Consider the following 23,719-nt stretch of genomic DNA (forward strand, 5'->3'; position numbering starts at 1 on the left):
CAAATAGAGGCAGACTTTCCATGCGATGCATAAAATATTTTTAAAAATATGCCTGAAATGTCAAAACGTTATGGGAGAGGTGATTCCATTCTCAAAATATTACAGAATCCATAATATTGGTTCTTGCATGTACAGCCTCTTTTGAGCCAAAGAACTTATTTCCTGCATACTTGCCACCCTAACCTCCTGGCCTCTCTATCAGGAGTCTAAGATGGAAGTAAAAAGGGGGAAGTCAAATCTCTATTAAAAATACATGTTATAGTGCATTTTGACCTAATTGAACCAATGTTTCTAGACTTCATTCAAATCTAACCCTATTCTAGCTTGAAGATTCACTTTTCCCAAACACTACTCTACTAAAAACTGGTTTTAGGTAACCAGTTCTTTACTTAGGGGTCTGGTAAAGGAGAAAAGAAGAATTATCATCCCAAACTTGTCCTTGCCCACTATTTTTGTCTCCTCAATGCTCCTGTGCAGGTGCTTGGCTGGTATGGGGAAGTGACTTTTTAAAAGTGGATAAGCTCTCTCTTAGAGCAGTTTTTCCCCCCGATGGATGCTGTGTACATTCCTTGGAATGCTTAAGGCCCTAAGCTTTCCTTCAGTTGAAATAGCTTATCTCTAGCAGACAGTAATTCCTTTCCTGAGCCCAGCCATTGGGAAGGGGAATCCTAAATAAAAGATTTTCTGCCTTTCACAGAGAATCATTCAGAGAATCACAACAGGGAACCTGAAGCTATACTATCAATAAACATTAGTGAACTTACTCTCTAAGGTGGTCTTGGAATTCAGTTAATTGTTGCAGACTCACAGGCAGCCTTGTTTAAGGTGGGCTTTTAGTTCTTCTTTAATCATAACTGAAAAGTTAAGTCCATCTTAGTGTAACGTCCTGTGGGAGGATTTTCAAAGGAAACTAATCCGTAAAGCATAGAATGAGAGTACCTTGTAAAATAAATGGAAGATTTGGCTCTATCTGTGTGTGCTGCTTATATGAAACAAAATTAAATACTCAGTGATTAATAACAAAGATGAATTGTTTGTGATTGCTGAACACTCTGATCATATACCTGCCATTTCACCCTTCTGTATGCACACAGATGCAGAATTCCAGAGAAAATACTTTATAAATAGATTATTAAAGAAATATTTGACAAAATAGGTAACTACAGTTGACCTTTGACCACACAGGGTTGACTGCATTGGTCAATGCAAATTTTTTTCAATAAATATATTGGACTTTTTTTTGAAGATTTGCAACAATTTGAAAAACTTGCAAACTGTGTAGCCTAGAAATACTGAAAATTTTTTTTATGTATGTCATGAATGCATAAAATATGTGTAGACACTAGTCTATTTTTATCATTTACTACCATAAAATATAAACAAACCTATCATAAAAAGTTAAAATTTATCAAAATGTAGGCACACACTTACAGACCAAACATGGTGCTATTTGTAGTGGGGAGAAATGTAAACAAATGTAAAGCTACAGTATTAAATCATAACTGCATAAAATTAACTGTCATACAAACTGTACTACTGTAATAATTTCATAGCCACCGCTTGGTGCTACTGCAGCGAACTTAAGTGTTGCCAGTATTCACTTTAAGCTGTGTAATGCTAATCATCTCTGAGTGAGCAGTTCATCTCTCCAGTAAATTGCGTATTGCAGTAAAAAGTTCTCTCTCATGGTTCTCACATATTTTCCATCATGTTTAGTGCCATACTGCAAAACTTTAATAACACTATAGCATCCATACGAAGTGCCACTGGTGATGCTAGAAGTGTTCCCATGAAGCAAAGTCATGACATTACAAGAAAAAGTTGAACTGCTTGATATGTTCCATAGACTGAGGTCTGCAGCTGAGGTTGCCTGCTATTTCAGACAGACAATTCATCTTGTAAACAGACAATGTAAACTTATGGTATTGACATAGTACATTACTGTGAATGTAGTTTCTCTTCCTTATGATTTTCTTAATAACATTTATTTCTCTACTTATTGTAGGAATACAGTACATAATACATATAAGATACAAGAAATATGTTAATCAACTGTTTTATGTTATCGGTTAGGCTTCTGGTCACTAGTAGGCTTATTAGTAGTTGTTCAGTTTTGGGAGAGTCAAATGTTACATGCTCACATGGTTGGTTGGTGCCCCTAAATTCCGTATCATTCAAGGGTCAACTGTATTGACAAGTGTATCCTGGATTCCATCCTCCTTTCTTTTTTTTGTAGAGACAAGGTCTCACCATGTTGTCCAGGCTGATCTTGAACCCCTAGGCTCAAGCAATCCTCCCGCCTCAGCCTCCAAAGTGCTGGGATTACAGGTGCGAGCCACTGCAACCGGCCAGATTCCATCCTCTTAAGGCCAGTGTATTAGGTGGCTCATTCTTACAGTATGAGTAAGCAGGACTTATTTAGCCATCAAAAGGGTCCTTTTATTGCCTGTAATCCTCTACTCTCTATATATTGCTCCAAGGAATGAGACTACATTTCCCTCTCCTATCAACTCAGCCTCAGCATATGTTATCTCTAGTTCTCTCTATTTTTCCCTTCCAACAAAAGCTGCTTTAGGGAAACAATCTGATGAATTAGGTATAAATGACTAATAAGGATTAAAATATTACTTTTCCCAGGATTATGGTTTTGTGCTAGAGAAAAAAACTACTTAAAGGGATAAAACTCTAATGGCAGAATTTCAGGTGAGTTGGAGGGCTTTTGGTTATAGGTACTTTTCTAGCCTGAATGGTAGTCTGTCAGATTGGTCCTGAGTATGAGTATAAATTTTAAAAAGGCTAGGACCAGGGCAAGTCTTAGCCTAAAGCAGTGGCCTGATCAGTTAAGTTTAGAGAGGAGGGTTAGGTTTACTCGAATCTATGGCATCACACTTAAAGCGGTCTCGAATCAACCTGAGATTAGAGGCAACACTGGAATCCCAGAATCTAGCTGGTTTTCCACTAGTATGGGAGATATTCCATCCTGGGATGCTTTAGGAGAGTGACCCTTTCAGTTCAGAGCTATGCCACTGAGTTCTGATCAGGTGCAAAATGGTTTTTGAAAACGGAGCAAGAAATCTTCCCAGCGATGATTACAAATAGCTTGTACAATATGCTAACTTTAGCTTTTTATGCAATGGTTAAGATTCATTTTCACATAGATATCCAGCTTGGTAACACTGGCATAGCTACTGCCATTTCCTAGCTTCCAGCGAATACTCTTACCTCTAATTCAGCACTGAATATATCTGAACACTTCAGTACTACCTCTAAATCTTCAACTTCTGCTCTATGCTAAATAACCTAACACCTGTATTAATTCCAGCAGTTCTTCAAGTAGTTAAAAACGCTCCCAACCTGAATAAAATGACTTGAATATCTTCGGCGTTATTTCAAGTGTTTGTAACTAATGTACAACTCATTTTGGTAAATAATTACTTGGTGGAATTTATGAACTCTTTCCATTGGCGAGCCAAAAAAAAAAAAAAAAAAAAAAGGTCTGTAGGGGATATAGCTCTTTATTCAAACTTGGTAATAAATAATTATCTCTAGAATACAGACGGAAGAACTGAACCAGGGACTTCAGGGACCCAGAGGCTAATTATCATCACTGTACACAGTTAAGTGCAGCAGAGAATGGGGGTGGCGAATGGTTCGCTCCGCATTACGCTTCTTCTCTGGGTAAAACAAGGCCGTCTTTTCTGTGAACATATTTAAAGCAAGAACTGCAAAAACTGTGCAATGTTATGGTTGAGGCTTTCTATTTGCCATATGTGTTGACAGAATGCTTAAGAGTCTCTCTCCGCAATAAACGCAGACTCTGCCGGGCTAAATTATTAGGGCCAGCGCAATTCAACGACTGCACCACCACCGAACCGCTGGGGTTGGAAGCCTGCGTCGCATCGGAGAGTACCCATGTTTCCTCTAACAAAGGCACGATCTTGAGGCCATTTCGCGGGCCCTTTTCCCATTCCCAGCGCCAGCTTTGTCTCCCCGCCGGTGTGAGGCTGAGACTTGGAGGAGGCTGAGCTGCGCCGCTGGGGAACAAGCTCGAAGGGCGGGCGTGGGAAGCTGCACCGCGCTGCCGCTGTGGTTTCCTGCGACCTGATCGTGCCATTAGAGGAAGTTGGAGTGCTGCAGCTGCAAGAGATACCTGCTGCCTTCAAATCAGGGCTGGACTCCCAACAACCCCTGTGCACCGATTACTGTCGTACAAAGAAACTCCATCGGCCGGGGCGGCGGAGGCCTGTGGGCTCTCTATCTCCCTGGCTGGGCGCTGGGCCGCGAGCAGACAAGCAGGGTCGGCGTTGCCAGCGTTCCCCACCTTGGGGGGCTCTGGAGTGGGGGAGTGCGGAGTCGGGGAGCGGGCAGGGAACAGCGGGCAGGGAGCAGCGGGCAGGCCTCGAGGGGCCTGGGCCAGAGTGGGCCTCACGGCGCGCCTAGCACGCGAACCCACGGCCACCGGCTGCCCCTCCCCCGGCCCCCGGCCCACCGCCCCCAGCCGCCGACGTCGGCCCGCACCGCCCCCGCGCGCTGACTGGCCCGCGCCGGCCTCCTGCCCGGCTGTTGGCGGTTGGGGCGAAGCCGGCGGGAGGCCGCCCCGCCCCCGCCCCCGCCCCCGCCGCGGAGACGCGGCGCGCAGCCTCTTCACCCGTCGCGGCCGGGGCGGTGGCGCTGTTGCCGCCGCGGCCTGTGAGGCAGTAACTCTCCTCCGCCCCTGCCCCATTCCTCCTCCTTTCTCTCCGCTCCCTCCGTCCTCCCTCCCCTCGCGGTCTCTCGCTCGAGTGACTGTGGCGCGGCGGCGCGGGACGCAGTCTCGGCCCCTGCCGCGGCCCCGCAAGCTCGTGAGGAGACGGAGCTGCCGCCTGCTCCTGTCCCCTGCGCGTCTCGGGGAGCCACCGCCGCTGGCGAAGGAGAACGAGCAGGGCAGCGGAGGGACGGCGGCGGGAAAACGGGAGAGGGAGGAGAAGAGGGTTCGAGGGCGAGTAGGGAAAGCGGGGAGGGACGGACGGAAGGACGGACGGCCCGACGGACGGCACGGGGAGGGGGCCGCCATTGAGCCTGCCCGACTCCTTGGCTCCGGCTCCGGCTCCGGCTCCGGGTGGCGGCGGCAGCGGCGTCGCGGACGAAGGGCGCGGCAAGCGCTATCGAGACAATAACCCTGCCGCCCGGCTCTGGGGGCGGCGGAGAGGAAGCGGTGGCGGCCTAGCGCGGCCGAGGCTCGCCGAGCGCCCGGGCAGCGTCCTCGCCCCCGCCGGCCGGGTGCCGCTGCCGTCCGGTGTGCGGGGCGCGCCGGTTGCCCGGAGCCCGAGGCTCCCGGCAGCCGTCCCCTCCCCTCCCCCTCTCCGGTGCGCGCGGAGCTGGTTTTCCGGGTTCCCCTGGACGGAGCTGGATCCTGCTTCTGGCCGAGGCAGGAAGTGAGTTTCGCACTGCAATTCCGGGCGGTGTCACGAGTGAAAAGTTTTTTGTTTTTTTTTTTCGGCGGAGATCCTCGTTGGGGCTGGGAAACTCCTGCAAAACTCGAGACCAGGAAGCCAGCCCGCACCCCAACCCCCACCAAAGCCACCTACTCTTCTGCGGGAGGCCAGTCCACATCCGTTCTCACCCGAGAGAGATTTTCAGCTGGATCCAAAGTGACTGATGAAGGGAAGGAAATCATGTCAAGCGAAGCCTTGAAAAAGCTGCCCTGAGACGCTGTCCCGCCGAAAGGTAATTTTCACGAAAAGTGTCTCTGAGTCGCAAAGTTTATGGGACTTTATGACTCGGAAAAGAGATGATCCTTTAGTGTGTTTCACTCTTCTCCAAGTTGCCCTAAATCCTCCTTTTCTCATATCGAAGCGGATAATAATTGAGGGGCTAAATAATCGAACTGTACCCCCCCGCGTCCCGTCTACCCCCTCCCCGCCCCACCATCTGGACTTTGGATTTTTTGGAAGAGGTTGTAAGAATGCGGTGGGACGAAAAGTTTTTAGCAGTCCAAAGAACGAGTGCCTTTGTTCAGCACAGAGGCCAGAAGTTTTGGTTTTCTGGAACGTATAGAGTGTATATTAAGTTGCTCAGCCAGGCACCTTCTGTTTGGGAAGAAAGTTTGGTCGCTGCAGCGAGTGATTTGCTGTTATTGAGATGGCTGCCGCGTTTGTTTATACTGATACCGATTATATTGGCGCTTGCGTCAATCGTATATAGAGGTTTTTATTTTTATTTTTTTATTTCCAACCCTGATCAGTATATTTAGTTAGATTTTAGAAACCAAAAAATCTTGCCATTCTTAGTTGTTTTTCAGGGTGAGTAATATATTTCTTTAGTTGTGTGTAGTGTGTGTTTTTCAGACGTTTAGCGCCGTATAACTTGTTTAATTAATTGAAAGCAGGTATCGACTAGGCTTTTCTTGTAACTGATCCATTACGGAGAAAAAAGGAGTAAGGACTAAGAATAGAGAGAGAGAGATAATTAAACAACAATAACAACAACCTGTAAGACGTTTGATAGGACTTCTGTACAGTTCAGAACAGACTATATGGGAGGGGAAGTAAAATGCTTAAAACGATTTTCAAGGGAATCACAGTGATTGTGATAAAAAGCTGTGCTTTTCGAGTAGTATAGTATTGACATTTTTGTGTTGTCCCAAATGTTTTTGGTCGGTTCTGCATAAATAGTGCTAGGTTCTGCCTACATCTGTGGGGGCAGGATTCATGAAGCATGGCAGACATTCCACCAGTCAGAGCTATGAACACTTCTGAACCAATGGGGACTAGTTTTGATAGCAGCAAACCCAAACTTTTTTTCAGTGGTGTTTTAGTCTTTTTCTGTTTAGTTTTTTTCCCAGTACTTTTGCGGTACAGGGAGGTGAAATACAATACTGTACTTTTGAATATATATTGAATAAATTTGGTAATCCTGTTGGTAGGTATATCCTAATTATATATTGATGTTTAGATTGCCTATGCTGTCTCACGTAATGACCGGGAACCCGAGGAGAGAGTTGATTTTCTTTAGTTCAAAGAGAAAAAATAAAGTTTTAAAGATCAGGATCAAATTATTTCACAATTTGTTCTTTGCTACTTCAGCTTCATTAAGTATATCTCCAAAGGCAGTCTTTTATTTATTACTGTAGTTTTGATTTTTTTTTCCCTCCCCGGGGCATGGTCTCAGGAGATTCTTTTTTTTTTCATTGTTGGTAAGATTTGTGAACCATAGAGTAATTCCTGTTAAGTCAAACTAGCTTTATCAAAGAATTTAAAGTGCATAACTCATCTACTTTATGATTTTGGAACGTATCATTAGGCTGCAAAAGAGGTTATTCTTGGGCATCTGAAAGAGGTGAACAAAATAAATGGCACTGAACTTCAGTTTCCTTATATGGCTTATACTTGGCTTCAAAAGCAACAAAACCTTAGTAGAGCAAGTCCTTTACAGAGAATTATCGCTTTATGAAGATGGTTATTTATTAGTAAATTTTGTATAAAAAAAAGTATTGTAGCACTTGAAAATGACTATTTAAGCCTCTATTTTTAGATTTAGTTCTTGATTTTTTTTCTCAGGAGAAGAGTAGTATGTTTCGATGCAGACAACACGTTTTATAAAGTGAGGTGTTCACCTTTGTGTTTCTTTTTTTTCTCCTCAACAAGGCATAATTTACTTCGTAGTTTTCTTGGAATTCTGTTTATCACTGAATTAACTTAAATTTTAGGTTTTATACTATTGTGAAACTATAAGTATTTTCGAAGCCTTGTTTAAACTGTGACAAAGGTTTGAAAAGAGGTTAATAGAGGAGTCATCAGTTAAAATATTTTTAAATGGCTTCAAAATTTGGGTATTCTTCTAGTATGGTGTGGATTTTCGAAGATTAAATTGGCAAATAGAGAGTACTTCCAAAGTCTATATTGCACAAAATACACACTTAAAGGCTCTGTTTATTAAAGGTAATCATGAATTTTCAGGACTTTAACTGATTCAAGTAGTACTGTTACGAAGTCTCCTTGCCATTTGAGATCAAACTATTGTAAACTTTATGTATAAAAAGCTTACAGACGTACAAACATGGAAACCAAATTTTTATTGTATGTTGTTTCTTAATGAAGTGATAACTATAGATATATTACACATATATCATTGGTAAATCTCAAAAATCGATTATTTTACACATTGTTGGTATTGCACTATTAGTAAATAATACCCTCTAAGAAATACAGTTAAAAGTTTCAGAAAATAGGTGTATATTTCAAAATTACTTATTTGAAATAATTGCTTATAGATAATACGATTTAGACTTTAAGCTGCTTTTGTTTTGGAAACAGATTATGGCAGTACTTACAGAGTATTTGGGATTATGCAGAATTTTAGTGATGCTGGGTAGCAATTTCTTTTTTTTTTTTTCCCGTAATTGCTGCTTATCCAGATTCTCCTTACATACCCTACTTGGCTGCCTGCATTTTGACTCTTTGCCTTGCTCATTCATTTCTTGAATCTGTTACATGCTTGCTTGGGTTTTCTTTTTCTGGGAATACATCTCTATTACAAATCTCTAAAGATGTCTTTGTCTTTTCCTCTTGGTTTTTGTTTTTTTTTCGAGATGGAGTCTTGCTCTGTTGCCTAGGCTGGAGTGCAGTGGCACAATCTCGACTCACCACAACCTCCACCTCCCGGGTTCCAGCGATTCTCCTGCTTCAGCCTCCCAAGTAGCTGGGATTACAGGCGCGCATCATCACGCCTAGCTAATTTTTGTATTTTTAGTAGAGACAGGTTTTGCCATGTTGGCCAGCCTGGTCTCGAACTCCCGACCTCAGGTGGTCTGCCCACCTCGGCCTACTGAAGTGCTGGGATTACAGGCGTGAGCCACTGAGCCCGGCCTACTGCTAACTCCCATTTTTCAGATTCACCTTTTAGCTGTCTTTTCTTAGGTTTCCTAATTGTAAAAAAGAAACCTAGCTGCTATTCAGCTTTCTCTTCTGATTCCCTTAGCTTCCTATATTTATAGTTAGCATCATTTACCTAGCCTTATTTTCTCTGTGTTCAGTTGGTCGTTCTTAATTGTATTTTGCCATTTCCCTTTTTTCCGAACTGTGTTAGTCTGTGTTTATCACCTCAAAAAACTGTTCAAAACATGCAGTAGAAAAAGTTTATCTGATCTTATTTTATCAGCCCATTTAATTCTGAATATTCCCTTTGCATTTCAACTTAAGTGCACCTGCCAGTATTTTAACTTTATATTCATCAGTATATTGCTTTGTTTTTTTTGAGATGGAGTCTCGCTCTGTTGCCCAGGCTGGAGTGCAGTGGCAAGATTTTGGCCCACTGCAAGCTCTGCCTCCCCCAGGTTCATGCCATTCTTCTGCCTCAGCCTCCCCAGTAGCTGGGACTACAGGCGCCCACCACCATGCCCGGCTAATGTTTTGTATTTTTAGTAGAGACAGGTTTTCACCGTGTTAGCCAGGATGGTCTCGATCTCCTGACCTCGTGATCTGCCCACCTCGGCCTCCCAAAGTGCTGGGATTACAGGCATGAGCCACCACTCCCGGCCATTGCTTTGTTTTATACTTTGTTTTCTCAATTTTCCTTTTTCTCTTTAGTGTTCTTAAAATTGACTGTCAAGATAATACCAGGTTGTTATTTATTCTTATGTATTAAGACTTTGTAACCCTCTCTACCTTCTTGTTTTATTATACTTTTGGCCTCTTAAAACATACAGATTTATTTCTCTGTTCCTTCTTCTCTGTACCTTCCTCTTCTGTCCCACCTTTCAAGTTAGATGTCTTCTCTGACACAGAATCCCTAAAATTTTGTAATTATCTTTCTTTGATTTCATGAAATAAGCACAGTAGTACTCTATTACTCTATTTTTGTCACTTCAAGTTTTGTTCCAGACACCATTGAATGAAGGCCTTGCCAGGCTTTAAGTGATAGTGTGGAAGACGATAGAAAAGAAGAATATCTAAAAATTCACTTAATAAGACTCTACTTATCTGGAGGTTATTTATTATAGCTTTAAAAGCATATTGAATGTAGTAGAAAAACTAGAAAATAAAAAATGGCATTTCCTTAATCAAAACAGGTATAGCAGAGTCTGGGGACTTCACTTTTAGGGCCATTATTATTCAGAGCCCGTTTACTTATGTACATAATGAGCTGTTTTTGGTTCTTTGGTGTCCCAGAAGGGGTGAGAAAGGTGCATTTACTGCATTGTGAAGTTATGACCTGTGGTGTTACAGTGAAGTAATAGAAAAATGGAAAGATGACTGAATAACTTAGAAAATAATCTGGGACAACTTACTTTGAGGCTAAGTGCCTTGTACATTTCATTTGTCCGTACAAGGATTCACTCTGTTATAATATGGCATAATTACAAGAAATAGTAATAGTCCTAAGGCAGCTGTTCTCAGACTTTTTGGTTTGACTCAAAACAGAAATTTTAAAAAATTAATTTATTTGAAAACAAGCTATTGCGTGTTAGTGTAACATTGTTTTAATAAAAATATAATTGTTTTCTAAAATAAATATTTAGCAAAAATAGTGGCAATGTTTTGTATTTTTGCAAGTCTCTTATGTTTGGCTTAATAGAAAACAGCTCGATTCTCATATCTGCTTCTTCACTCCATCTGTTACAATATGTTCTTTTGGTTAAAGTATATGAAGAAAATCCAGCCTTATACAGTACAGGTATTTGGTTGGAAAAGGGAGGAAGACTTTCTTTTCTTTTTTTTTTTTTTGAGATGGAGTTTGCTCTTGTTGCCCAGGCTGGAGTGCAATGGTGCAGTCTCGGCTCACCGCAGCTTCTGCCTCCCAGGTTCAAGCAATTCTCTTGCCTCAGCCTCCTGAGTAGCTGGGATTACAGGCATGCGCCACCACGTCCAGCTAATTTTGTGTTTTTAGTAGAGACGGGGTTTCTCCATGTTGGTCAGGCTGGTCTTGAACTCCTGACCTCAGGTGATCTGCCCGCCTCGGCCTCCCAGAGTGCTGGGATTACAGGCGTGAGCCACCGCGCAAAGTGCTGGTCACGAGGTCAGGAGATCAAGACCATGGACAACATAGTGAAACCCTGTCTCTACTAAAATACAAAAAATTAGCCAGGTGTGGTCGCAAATGCCTGTAATCCCAGCTACTCAGGAGGCTGAGGCAGGAGAATTGCTTGAACTCGGGAGGTGGAGGTTGCAGTGAGCCGAGATTGCGCCACTGCATTCCAGCCTGGCGACAGAGCAAGACTCCGTCTCAAAAAAAAAAAAAAAAAAGACATAAACCTGGGAATATGTAGTGGTGCTAGTGCAGCTTGAAGGCATTGCCTTTGTTCTTGTAAAGGTGTTAGCTGTTTTATCCACCATTGCTTTTGCAACATCAGTGTAAAATGTAAATATGATGGAAAAGGGAAAAATGACATTTCAATATTATTATAAACACAGTTTTGACCTGGAAGATTCCTTGAAAGTGTCTCAGGGACTTCCAGAGACTGTGGACTTCCAGGGCCTATGGACTGCACTTCAAGAACTTAGGTGGAAGTTGGGATTTATGGAACTTTCATTAATTAAATTTTTTTTCTTGTCTGTTCGTATTGGATTCTGGGAGAGTGTTGAAGCTTGATCTTTTAGCCCACTTACTTGATTTTCATTTGTTTTCAGTTATTTTGTTACTTGTTTTTGGAATAGAGTTTCTAAGAATTCTAGTTTTTCATAGGAGTTGAATTTTTTTTTTTTTTTTTTTTTTGAGACGAAGTCTTGCTCTGTCGCCCAGGCTGGAGTGCAGTGGCGGGATCTCGGCTCACTGCAAGCTCCACCTCCCAGGTTCATGCCATTCTCCTGCCTCAGCATCCCGAGTAGCTGGGACTACAGGCGCCCGCCACCGCGCCCGGCTAATTTTTTGTATTTTTAGTAGAGACGGGGTTTCACCGTGTTGGCCAGGATGGTCTCGATCTCCTGACCTCATGATCTGCCCGCCTCGGCCTCCCAAAGTGCTGGGATTACAGGCGTGAGCCACCGCGCCCGGCCGATTTTTATTTTTATTTTTTTGAGACAGGATCTCACTGTGTTGCCCAAGCTGAAGTGCAGTGGCATACTCACGGCTCACTGCAGCCTCAAACTCCTGGGCTCAAGCTATCCTGTCACCTCACCTTCAGCCGAGACTACAGGCATGCACCACCATGCTCGGCTAATGTTTTAATTTTTTTTGTAGAGGTGGGTTCTTGCTTTGTTGTTCAGGCTGGTCTTGAACTCCTGGCCTCAAGCAGTCCTCTGTCCTTGGTCTCCCAAAGTGCTGGGATTATGGCATGAGCCGCTGTACCTGGCCCAATTTTGGTTTTCTGGCCCTATTTTTGGTCTGCATGTAACCTTTAATCTCTGAGATGTTCTTTTAACATTGTCTTTTGTTTATTCTACTAACACTACAGAAAATTTGATCTTACTGTGCTTTTGGTGTATGTCATGCTTTTTGTTTTTTCTTCAAATACTAGGTTTTCATAGTAGTCAAAGTTTTATATGATGACCTAGTCTCTACTGTATTGGTCATTTAAATATATATTCCCAGCCCAATGAATCCTTCTTCTGGCTTTGGTGATTGCTTAGAAGAGGAAAGGGAGAAATATTTAATGAGTTTCTCTTTGAAGGTATGTGGGTAGCTTGACCTTTTGGTACAGGTGCTTACTGTTCCTCAGGAGGCAATCAATCTCCTTTTTTCGTAATCACACTGTCCAAGTGTCACATCTCCTACATACATAGAGCTGTACTAGAGGCTTTAGCTACACAGTGTTCTACTGTGGTTTTGCTCTCTGGCTGACTGCTCAGGATATGCTTCTCTTAATCCTTCTTGCTAAGAAAACTCATCTTTTTTGGAGATCCCACTTTCTTCTTGTTTTGGGTGTCTGGTTCCTCAAGTATATTGCATTTTGTTATTTCCCCGACCCCAATCTACTTTGTATTCTTTATAAATTCCGTTCTGTTCTTATCTGTGGGTATACCCCTCCCAGGTTTTCAGCACTGCTATAGATATTTTTAAAATAAATTTTAATTTTTGAAACAATGACCGACATATGGAAAAGTTTGAACATTTTTTTTTCCTGAACCATTTGACTAAGTTGCTAACATGATGCCCTGTCGTCACCCCTAAATTTTTTTTTTTTTTTTTTGAGAGCTCTGTCGCCCAGGCTGGAGTGCAGTGGCGTGATCTTGGCTCACTGCAAGCTCCACCTCCCGAATTCACGCCAGTTCTCCTGCCTCAGCCTCCCCAGTAGCTGGGACTATAGACGCCCGCCACCATGCCTGGCTAATTTTTGTATTTTTAGTAGAGATGGGGTTTCACCGTGTTAGCCAGGATGGTCTCGATCTCCTGATCTCGTGATTTGCCTGCCTCGGCCTCCCAAAGTGCTGGGATTACAGGCATGAGCCACCGCGCCCAGCCCGTCACCCCTAAATATTTTAATGTTTATTTCCTACAAACAAGGATATTCTCCTGCATATAATGACATCATTACCATCAAAATCAGAAAGTTAACGTGGATGTATTACTAACATCTGAACCTCATTAATTATCCCAGTAATGTGTTTTACAGTAAACTATTCCAGTTTAGAATCATGTGTTACATTTTGTCATCTCTTTATTCTCCTTCAATCTGGAATAATTTCTTTCTCTTTTCTTTCAAGGCCTTGACACTTTTGAAGATCTGAAGATGACAGGCCTAGTTATTCTGTAGAATACCCCTTAATTTTCATTTGTGTGATATTTTTCATGATTAGATCTTTGATTAGATTTTTATGATTAGATCTTTGGCAGGGTTATTGTAAAAGTGATGCTGCATTCTTCTTATTACATCTTATCAGGTGGCAGGCAATTTCAGTTTGTCCTATTATGGTATTCACTTTATGTGATTAAAGTAGTGGCTGCCAGACTTGGCCTTTTTAAGGTATTCATTCCCTGTTTGTAATTAACTAATATTTTGTGGTAGGTGCTTTGAAACTATGTAAATATTTTGTTTTGTTTGTCATACTTTAAATTCACTTATTTACATGTACCTAGGTTTATCTTCACAAGGACATAATGCATTACTATTTATTTTGGTGCTCAAATTGTTCTTGATTGGCCAGTGAGAACCCCCTGGCTTATTTTCTTTTTTGTTTTTGATAATCTCTTCCTTTTTTGAGTACACCTTGTTTTTAGCACAGTTAGATGTTCTAACATATCTTCTACTTTTCCTGGTTGTTTTCAGTGGAAAATGATACTTAGAAGCTAAGATCTGGGGCTTGTGTACATTGTTGTTCTTAGGGTATTGTTACTCTCAGGCCCTCTTCATATATAAAGCTAGAAAATATTTTTATGTACTTACACATATTTACATCTATTTTTATTTATATATCTATAAATATATACAGTGGTCCCTGAATTATACTTCATTGACTTTACCAGGGGTTTTATTGGGGTACTAAGTGCATTTTCAACCTATGATATTTTTGGCTTAAATGATGGGTTTATCCAGATATAAACCCATTGTAAATCGAGGAGCATCTGCATATTTCTATAATGCAATTCTAATCCAGCACCACCAGCTTCACTCTAAGTTGTTTTTTTTTCCCCTTTTCATACTTGTAACTTATCTCTAACAGTGAGAACTAGTTTTGTTTCCATATGTTATGTGTGTGAGGAAGTTAAGGTAAACATTTGTTCCAACATTTTTGAGCCAGAAGTCTCTGCAGTCCAATTAATTTCTGAAGTATTTCTAAAGAGATAAAATTCCAAACTGTAAAAAGGCAAGTTTTAATTCTGTGATAAAGTACATTTATGTGAAATATTTCATTCCTTAGTAATTCTTGAGGCGACTGTGAAAGGGGGATGGAAGAAATCCAGTACTTGTATTATTTACATTGGACAAGTTATTTGTGGAGATAATTGCTCAATTTCAGTATGAGTGCAGTGATTTTGATGCAGTTGTGTTTTTCTTTTTTGGAGAAGGGTCTCGCTCTGTCGCCCAGGCTGTAGTGCAGTGGCGTGATCACTGCTCACTGCAGCTTTGAACTCCTGGCCTCAATCAATCCTTTCACCTCAGCCTCCTGAGTAGCTGGGACTACAGGCATATATGCCACCACGCCCAGCTAATTTTTCTATTTTTTATAGAGGTAGAGGTCTTACTATGTTGCCACGATTGGTCTCCAACTCCTGGGCTCGAGTGATCTTTCCACCTCGAACCTCCCAAAGTACTGGGATTATAGGTGTGAGCCACTGCACCCAGCTGTGGTTTTCATATATTGAGGTTATATTGCTTGCATGATCCTGAAGTCTTGAAGCACCTAATAATGGTGTTCTTGGAATTTTACACCTTAGGTCACTCTAGACTGTTTGTGGGAGCATGGAGGGAGGTCTGATGGGGGGGGTGGGGAGATGAGGGTATGTTTGTAGTAGGACCAGTGCAAGAAACTAGTGATCTAAAAATGAATCTTGTTGCCAGGGTTATCACGCAACCTAGAATAAGTTGGTTTGACTTTCCTCTTCCTTATGGATTTTGGAAGTGATTTAAGAGGCATATCCTTTGAGACTAGAATAAATCTCTCAGTCTTCTAGGAAAAGATAAGGATCTTGGCAGCATCAAATGGATCCTTTGGGTGCCCTATTAATCCCTGGGGACTTCAGAAGATTTAGTTTATTGTGTTGATGCTGACTACAAAATAGCAGGGACTGTATATAGTAGATGCTTTTTGATTTGTCATGGATACCTGGTATCAACAGAGTGTCCTGTCTGCTCTTTTAAAAGCCATTCCCAAGCCAGGGACCCTAGGACTCATCTGCTTTATTTTCCTGACCTTAGTAATTGAAATTTCTGTCGATTCTGTCTTACAAATGTCTACAGAGTGAGACACTTTGGGGTAGGATAGGAAAGCTGGATAAGGTGAAGGGCTTTTGATAGGCAGAGGGTAAAAACAATTACCTTAATCTTTTTTTCCCCAATTATAAAAATAATCTTGCTGTAAAAATTCAAACATAGAAATATAGAACATAGAAGATGAAAATTCTCCACAATTCCATCTCCCAGATATACTCCGGTATGTGTAGTTAAAATTGATAGCTAGCTAGAATCAAATTCCCTCTGAAGAGTGTGTATCAATTTGTACTTCCACCAATGGTATATAAAATTACCTGTATGCATTTTTGACCAAAATGGGTATTGGTTATCTTATAATACTTGTGGACTTCTGAGAAAGGCAATATAGTACAGTATGTAAGAACATAAGTTTTGGAGTCAGATTGCCTGGATTTAAATCCACGACTTACTAATTATGACATTGAGAAATGTCAATTCTTTTAGGTATAGTACATATACAGTGTGCCTTTTGTGTTCTACATGATTTTTATTGATTCGTTGCTTATCCTTATGCATTGGCTCTGGTGTTTGCCATATAGATGCTTAAATTTTAATGTAATCAAATTTGTCAGTCTCTTTATGCCTTTTGGTTTTAATGTTATTCTTGGAAAGTATTTGCACCAAGATTATAAAAGTAATAACCTAGCTTTTTAAATTTTGGCTTAAGGAGTGAAAAAATCATCTAGCTTTATGCTCCCCAAATTTCTAACTAGTTGTAGTGCTGTTCGTTGAATAATCGTTTTACTTCTAAAAGTCTCCCTTTATCATTAGTAAATCCCCAAATATGTTTATACTGTGTCAGGATTTTTTTATTTGTTGTGTTTTTTATGATACTATGCTATTTTGACCTCCCTTCCCTTCATTGTATATTTAATATCTGGAAGTGTTGCTTTGTTACTCTGCTTTTAAAGGAATTTTCCAGGTGGACGTGAATCATTTTTATCAGCTTCTAAAAATAATTCTTGGCTGGGTGCGGTGGCTCATGCCTGTAATCCCAGCACTTTGGGAGGCCGAGGCGGGTGGATCACGAGGTCAGGCGATCGAGACCATCGTGGCTAACACGGTGAAACCCCGTCTCTACTAAAAATACAAAAAAATTAGCCGGGCATGGTAGCGGGTGCCTATAGTCCCAGCTACTCGGGAGGCTGAGGCAGGAGAATGGCCTGAACCCGGGAGGCGGAGCTTGTAGTGAGCCGAGATCGCGCCACTGCACTCCAGCCTGGGGGACTGAGCGAGACTCCGTCTCAAAAAATTAGTAATAATAATTCTTGGTGGTATGTTGATTGAGAGGGTCTGCATTTGTAGATTAGAAGATCGTTGATATCTTCACAATAGCATATCTCTTTCTAGGAAGATAGATGTCCCAGTTATTTGATGTTTGATGCCCTTTAGTGGCATTTATGATTTTCATCTTGTCATATCTGTGTTTCTTGTTGATACGCATATTTGTTATTTTTAAGAAACCATATATTTTTGTTATATTTATTTCTAAAAACATTTTGGAGGGAGGGCAAGGGCTTCTGTTTTTATGAGGCTATTTCATCAATTGTATTATTATCTGGCTATTTAAATAAAGGAACCAATTGAGTTTCATGTTTATTATCTACTATACTCTAGTGATGACTTTTGAAAAATTGCTTTTAGTATTTTAGTTGATATGTTTGTATTTTCTAGGTGTACAGTAATAGATTCATGAGCAGCCATACGTCTTTTTTTTTTTGAGACAGTGTCTCGCTGTCACTCAGGCTGGAGTCGGTGGTGTGATCATAGCTCACTGCAGCCTCAACCTCCTGGGCTGAAGTGACAGGTGTGCACAACCCAGTTTGCGTATTTATTTGTAGAGATGTGGTCTCACTCTTTTGCCCAGGCTAGGACTGATTCTATTTTGTTTTGTTTTTTTTCTTGAGATGGAGTCTTCCTCTGTCACCCAGGCTGGAGTGCAGTGGCGCGATCTGGGCTCATTGCACCCTCCGCCTCCTGGGTTCAAGCGATTCTTCTGCCTCAGCCTTCCAAGTAGCTGGGACTACAGGTGCACGCCATCATGCCTGGCTAATTTTTGTATTTTTAGTAGAGACAGGGTTTCACCATATTGGCCAGGCTGATCTCGAACTCCTGACCTTGTGATCCGCCCACCTCAGCCTCCCAAAGTGCTGGGATTACAGCTGTGAGCCACCACGCCTGACCAGGACTGATTCTTTTAAGTAGAAATTGGTCCCTTTCACTACTCTTCTGCCCCTTGAACATGTTATCAGTCATGTGAGAATGGCCTCTTGAACCTTGTTGTTCCTGAACTGGTTTTTTATTTGTCTCTAAGAAATTAATACTAATTATAAACATTTTCTTTGAATTGCTTAGTATTTAGTGTGATGTACAGTAATAAGCTGGCCTGCTTTATCCATGGGTTACATATGTACAGATTTTGTACTCATGAATTCAACCAATCATGAATTGAAAATAATTTGAGAAGAAAATCAATAAAAAAATACAATAGCTGGGCGTGGTGGCTCACACCTGTAATCCCAGCACTTTGGGAGGCTGAGGCAGGTGGATCACGAGGCCAAGAGGTGGAGACCAGCTTGGCCAATATGGTGAAATCCCATCTCTACTAAAAATACGAAAATTAGCCGAGTGTGGTGGCGCGTGCCTGTAGTCCCAGCTACTTGGGAGGCTGAGGCAGAAGAATCGCTTGAACCCGGGGGGCAGAGGTTGTAGTGAGCCGAGGTTCCGCCACTGCATTCCAGCCTGGGCAACAGGATGAGACTCCATCTCCAAAACAAACAAACACCAATAAAGAACAATACAAATAACAACAATATAGCAATTATTTATATAGTATTTGCATTGTTTTAGGCATTATAAGTAATTTAGAGATGATTTAAGGTATCTGGGAGAATGTGCATAGGTTATATACAAATACAACGCCATTTTATATGAGGGATACTTGGAGCATCCTCAGATTTTGGTATATGTGAGGGTTCTGGAACTAATCCCCCATAGATACTGAGGGATGACTGTAATTATGTATATCATTAAATGACAGTTATTTTGAGCCTTTATTTGATTATTATAGTAGCCTCGATGTAATTTACATGTGTGATAAACATGTAAATGTGTGACAAGGAAAAGGATCTTTGTCACTACTTATACCCTAAGGTTTATTTTTGTCCCATGTGTTTCATTGACCTTAACCTTACCCTTTCTTGTAATATTTTTTTTTTTTTTGAGACGGAGTGTTGCTCTGTCGCCCAGGCTGGAGTGCAGTGGCATGATCTCTGCTCACTGCAAGCTCTGCCTCCCGGATTCAAGCCATTCTCCTGCCTCAGCCTCCCGAGTAGCTGGGACTACAGGTACCCGCCACCACGCCTGGCTAATTTTTTGTATTTTTAGTAGAGATGGGGTTTCACCATGTTAGCCAGGATGGTCTTGATCTCCTGACCTCGTGATGCGCCCGCCTGGGCCTTCCAAAGTGCTGGGATTACAGGCGTGAGCCACTGCGTCTGGCCCTGTTTCTTGTAATATATTTAACAGATAATTTTGTGTGAATGATAGGTGTGTTCCCCATAATACTGATGTTTTCCTCATACTCACTGTCACTGTAAATGACTAGTCTGGAGTACCACCTCTTTTTTCTTTTTAATTAGTACAACAGGAAGCTATTAGACCAGTTGGAGAAGTGAAATGTGGAGGTAATTTAGCTTATTAATGACATAACTCAGATTAGAAAAAGAAATCCAAGTTTCCTGACTCTGTTGGTTTTTTTTTTTCTTATTATACCAGCATTTTCCTAGGTACGTTCTGAGGAATACAGTTTCTTTAGAATAATACTATTTCCCAAAGATTTTTAATAGGTGTTAGAGAAAAAAAGAGTTTTGGGCTCATATAAGTGAGGAAATTCTGAGTTGATAGACCTGGTTTTCCATCTTCTCTTTGGCAGACTCCAGTTTGTTATAGATGATTATTTTTTTAGTTTAGAAATAACTGGATACAGCTTAATTTACAAAAAAGGTTTACATCAATATTTGAGCCAAGAAGTTTCAGAGAAGGATTTATCCTTAAAGTAGTGTGTAATTCTTCATGATCTCAAGTTTTAAAAAATAGACTTAAGGCTGGGTGCAGTGGCTCATTCATGCCTGTAATCCCAGCACTTTGGGAGGCTGAGGCAGGTGGATCACTTGAGGTCAGGAGTTCGAGACCAGCTTGGCCAACATGGTGAAACCCCGTGTCTACTAAAAATACAAAAATTAGCCGGGTGTGGTTGCGCATGCCTGTAATTCCGCCTACTCGGGAGGCTTGAACTCAGGAGGCAGAGGCTGCGGTGAGCTGAGGTCACGCCAGTGCACTCCAGCCTGGGTGACAGAGCGAGACTCCGTCTCCAAAAAAAAAATAGACTTTAAGTTTTTTGAGTAGTTTCAGGTTTACAGAAAAATTGATTAAGAAGTGTAAAAAATTCCCAAACCCTCCTCCTTCTCCATTTCCCCTATTATTAACATCTTGCATTCATGCAGTATATTTGATAGAATTGATGAGCCAATAGTGATACATTATTATTAGCTAAAGTCCATTGTTTATATTATACTTCACTCTTTGTGTTGTACATTCTGTGGGTTTTGACAAATGTATACATGTCTCTGATTGTTGCTGATAATGGCAATAATCTGTTCAGTAATTATAACTTACGGATGAGTGAAATGAATTACAGGAATGTTAGAAGGGATGAGAAGGAGGAATTGGGAATACTCTCTAATCAGGCACTTGGATTACCTGAGATCAGATTACTTTTTTACTGACAGCGTATGTGGGAATAATGTATTACTGATGTTGAAATTACCCGTATTGAATCTTTGGAAGCAGATTTTTAAACTTATCTCTTCTTTAAAAATGATGATCAACATTTGGTAATACATGTTCACAATTTCTGGAAAACTGAAATTTGAATGTTGGCATGTTTTCATTCTGAGAAATGATTTAAATGAAAGTAGAAGCTCTCCCGTCATTACTTTTTTTAAGTCATTGCTCTACAGCTCTTAGTTGGCCTCTTTCTGTACATCCTATTCATCCAAGTCCAACTCAAGTACCATTATTTCCACTGAAGCTTCCACCCAATGTTTAAAATTTCCCTTCTTTGGATTTATATATTTTTCTTCTGAACTTTTTTATCGTGATAAAATACAAATAAAATATCTTAACCATTTTTAAGTGTATTCTACACTGGTATTAAGTACATTCATATTATTGTATACCCTTCACCACTGTTCATCTCCAGAACTCTTTTCATTTTGCAAAACTTTAACACTATACACATTAAACAATAACTCCCAAAGCCTCCTAGCCCCTGGCAGCTACCATTTAACTTTCTGTGTCTATTATTTTGACTACTCTAAGTACCTCGTGAGTCACTTAGCATATTGTCCTCAAGGTTCATCTGTGTTTTAGCATATGTCAGAATTTCCTTCCTAAGACCAAATAATACTCCATTGTATGTGTATACCACATTTTGCTTATCCATTCATCTGTGGGTAGACACTGGGGTTGATGCCACATTTTAGCCGTTGTGGATAATGCTGTATGAACATGGGTCAATAAATATCTCCTTGAGACCCAGCTTTCATTTCTTTTGGATATATACACCGAAGCGAAATTGCTGGCTCATATGGTAATTCTGTGTTTAGTATTTTTTTTTTTTTTTTTTTTAGGAACCACCATATTGTTTTCTACAGTGGCTCTACCACTGTGTATTTCCACCAAAAGTATACAAGAGTTCCAGTTTCTCTACATCCTCACCAACATTTGCTATTTTGTTTCTTTGATAATAGCAATCCTAATGGGTGTGAGGTGGTATCTCATCATGGTGGTGGTGGTTTTTTTTTTTTTTTTTTTTTTTTTCCTGAGGCAGTGTTTGCTCTGTCACCCAGGCTGGAGTGCAGTGGTGCAATCTCGGCTCACTGCAGCCTCCTCTTCCTCCCATGCTCAAGCAGTCCTCCCACCTCAGCCTACCAAGTAGCTGGGACTATAGGCATGTGCCACCGTGCCTGGCTAATTTTTGTATTTTTAGTAGAGATGGGGTTTCACCATGTTTGCCAGGCTGGTCTCGAACTCTTGGGCTCATGTGATCCACCTTGGCCTCCCAGAGTGTTGGGATTACAGGTGTGAGCCACTATACCTGGCCTTATTATGGTTTTGATTAGCATTTCCTTGATAATTAGAGATGTCGAGTATCTTTATATGTACTTGTTGGCTATTTGTATATCTTTGGAGAAATGACTATTCAAGTTCTTTGATTGTTTTTGAATTGGGTTGTTTTTTAGTTGTTGAATTGTAGTAGTTAATATATTTTCAATACCAGTCTGTTATTAGATACATGATTTGCAAATATTTTCTCCCATTCTCTGGGTTTTATTTTTACTCTCTTGATAGTCTTTTTTAAGAAATCAAAAAGCAAATATCAAATTTAAAGAAAAAAATGGAGCAAATGAACTCCTGAAAAAATTCTGTATCTTGATCACATTTATTGGAATGGTTGGAGAAAAATAAAAATACCTCTTAGCTTAGGAAGTTGTGAGTTATCTGCAAATCTCCTCGGTTTAGGAGTGGAAGAATCCTAGAGTCATTTATTTCAAAATGTATGCAGGTTTCTCTTTTGATTGTCTTACAAATTTAAAGAGGCCATTGAACCAAGTCTTGTATTTTTTTATACAGGATAAATTCCTTGTTTCAGCCAGCTGTCAGTGGAAGGCAACTAGTATGACACCATCTCCATGGACAAAGAATGTTGGAATATTCCATTTCATTGATTTATATATCTCTTTATCTGTTTCTTCATCAGTTTCTATAGTAGTCACCGTTTCTTCCAATGTCATTTAAATGTTGATCACATGCCTGTAATCTGCTTTTAAGTTCTTGGTCATTTCTCATTTTCACATAAATTTGTTCATCCAGGATGAGCCTGATGGAGATCCAGGAGCTCCTTTATGGTGCTGGTAATTTGTTTTGGGTCCATGTTGCCTGCCATATTTCAAACACTGCACCCTTTTCCTCCTCTTCCGAATAGTGTCTTTGGATTTATAACTTAAAAACTGCTTAGCCATTCAATTTAAAACTTAAATATATAAACTATTTTATGTAGTTTTCTAATTGTTCTTGGATATTTTAGTTGCCTTAGCTAATTTTCTTTTTAAAATAAAAATAAAGTTAAAATTCAGATCTCTCTACTACCAGTTTATAAATATATTTCACTTCAGATTTCTCATTGAAATTAAGTTTTTATTTTGAGATAACTATAGATTCACATACAGTTTTAAGAACTACTACAGTGAGGTCTTGTGTATCTTTTATCCAGTTACCCCTAGTGGTAATATCTTGCAGAATTATAATATAATTTCACAACCAGGATATTGGAATTTTGGTAGTCGAGATACAGAATAGTTCCATCATCCCAAGGATCACCTGTTTATTTTTTATTTTTTATTTTTATTGCTATCACACCCATCTCCCTCCTATATTCCCTTTACCCCCTGCATTTTGTCTTTTCAAAAATGTTATATAAATGGAATCAGGCTGGGCATGGTAGCTCACGCCTGTAATCCCAGCACTTTGGGAGGCCGAGATGGGCAGATCACTTGAGCTCAAGAGTTCAAGACCAGCCTGGGCAACAAGATGAAACATTGTCTCTACAAAAATACAAAAATCAGATGGGTGTGGTGGTGTGTGCCTGTAGTCTCAGCTACTCAGGAGGCTAAGATGGGGATATTGCTTGATCCCAGGAAGTCAAGGCTGCAGTGAGCTGAGATTACACCACTGCACTCCAGCCTGGGTGACAGAGCAAGACTCAGTCTCATAAATGAATGAATGAATGAATGAATGAGTGAATGGAATCATATAGTACATGACTTTTGG

The 23,719-nt window shown here is 40.7% G+C and overlaps 1 protein-coding gene and 1 pseudogene across 7 annotated transcripts in view; one reads left to right on the top strand and one right to left on the bottom strand.

Annotated features, from left to right (window-relative positions):
- The first annotated feature begins 5,571 nt into the window (after positions 1-5,571).
- Positions 5,572-23,719, top strand: part of ERBIN (erbb2 interacting protein) — a 150,990-nt gene continuing 132,842 nt past the window's right edge. For 6 of the 7 annotated variants that reach the window (XM_054487537.2, XM_054487538.2, XM_054487540.2 and 3 more), the window contains exon 1: positions 5,572-5,706. The gene's annotated coding sequence lies outside the window, so the exon portion shown is untranslated. The remainder of the gene's footprint in view (positions 5,707-23,719) is intronic. The other variant, XM_063664858.1, reaches the window with a different exon arrangement.
- Positions 22,549-22,835, bottom strand: LOC129036187 (U6 snRNA-associated Sm-like protein LSm3; annotated as a pseudogene).

Source organism: Pongo pygmaeus, chromosome 4 (genome assembly GCF_028885625.2).
Source record: "Pongo pygmaeus isolate AG05252 chromosome 4, NHGRI_mPonPyg2-v2.0_pri, whole genome shotgun sequence".
Lineage (NCBI taxonomy): Eukaryota > Metazoa > Chordata > Mammalia > Primates > Hominidae > Pongo > Pongo pygmaeus.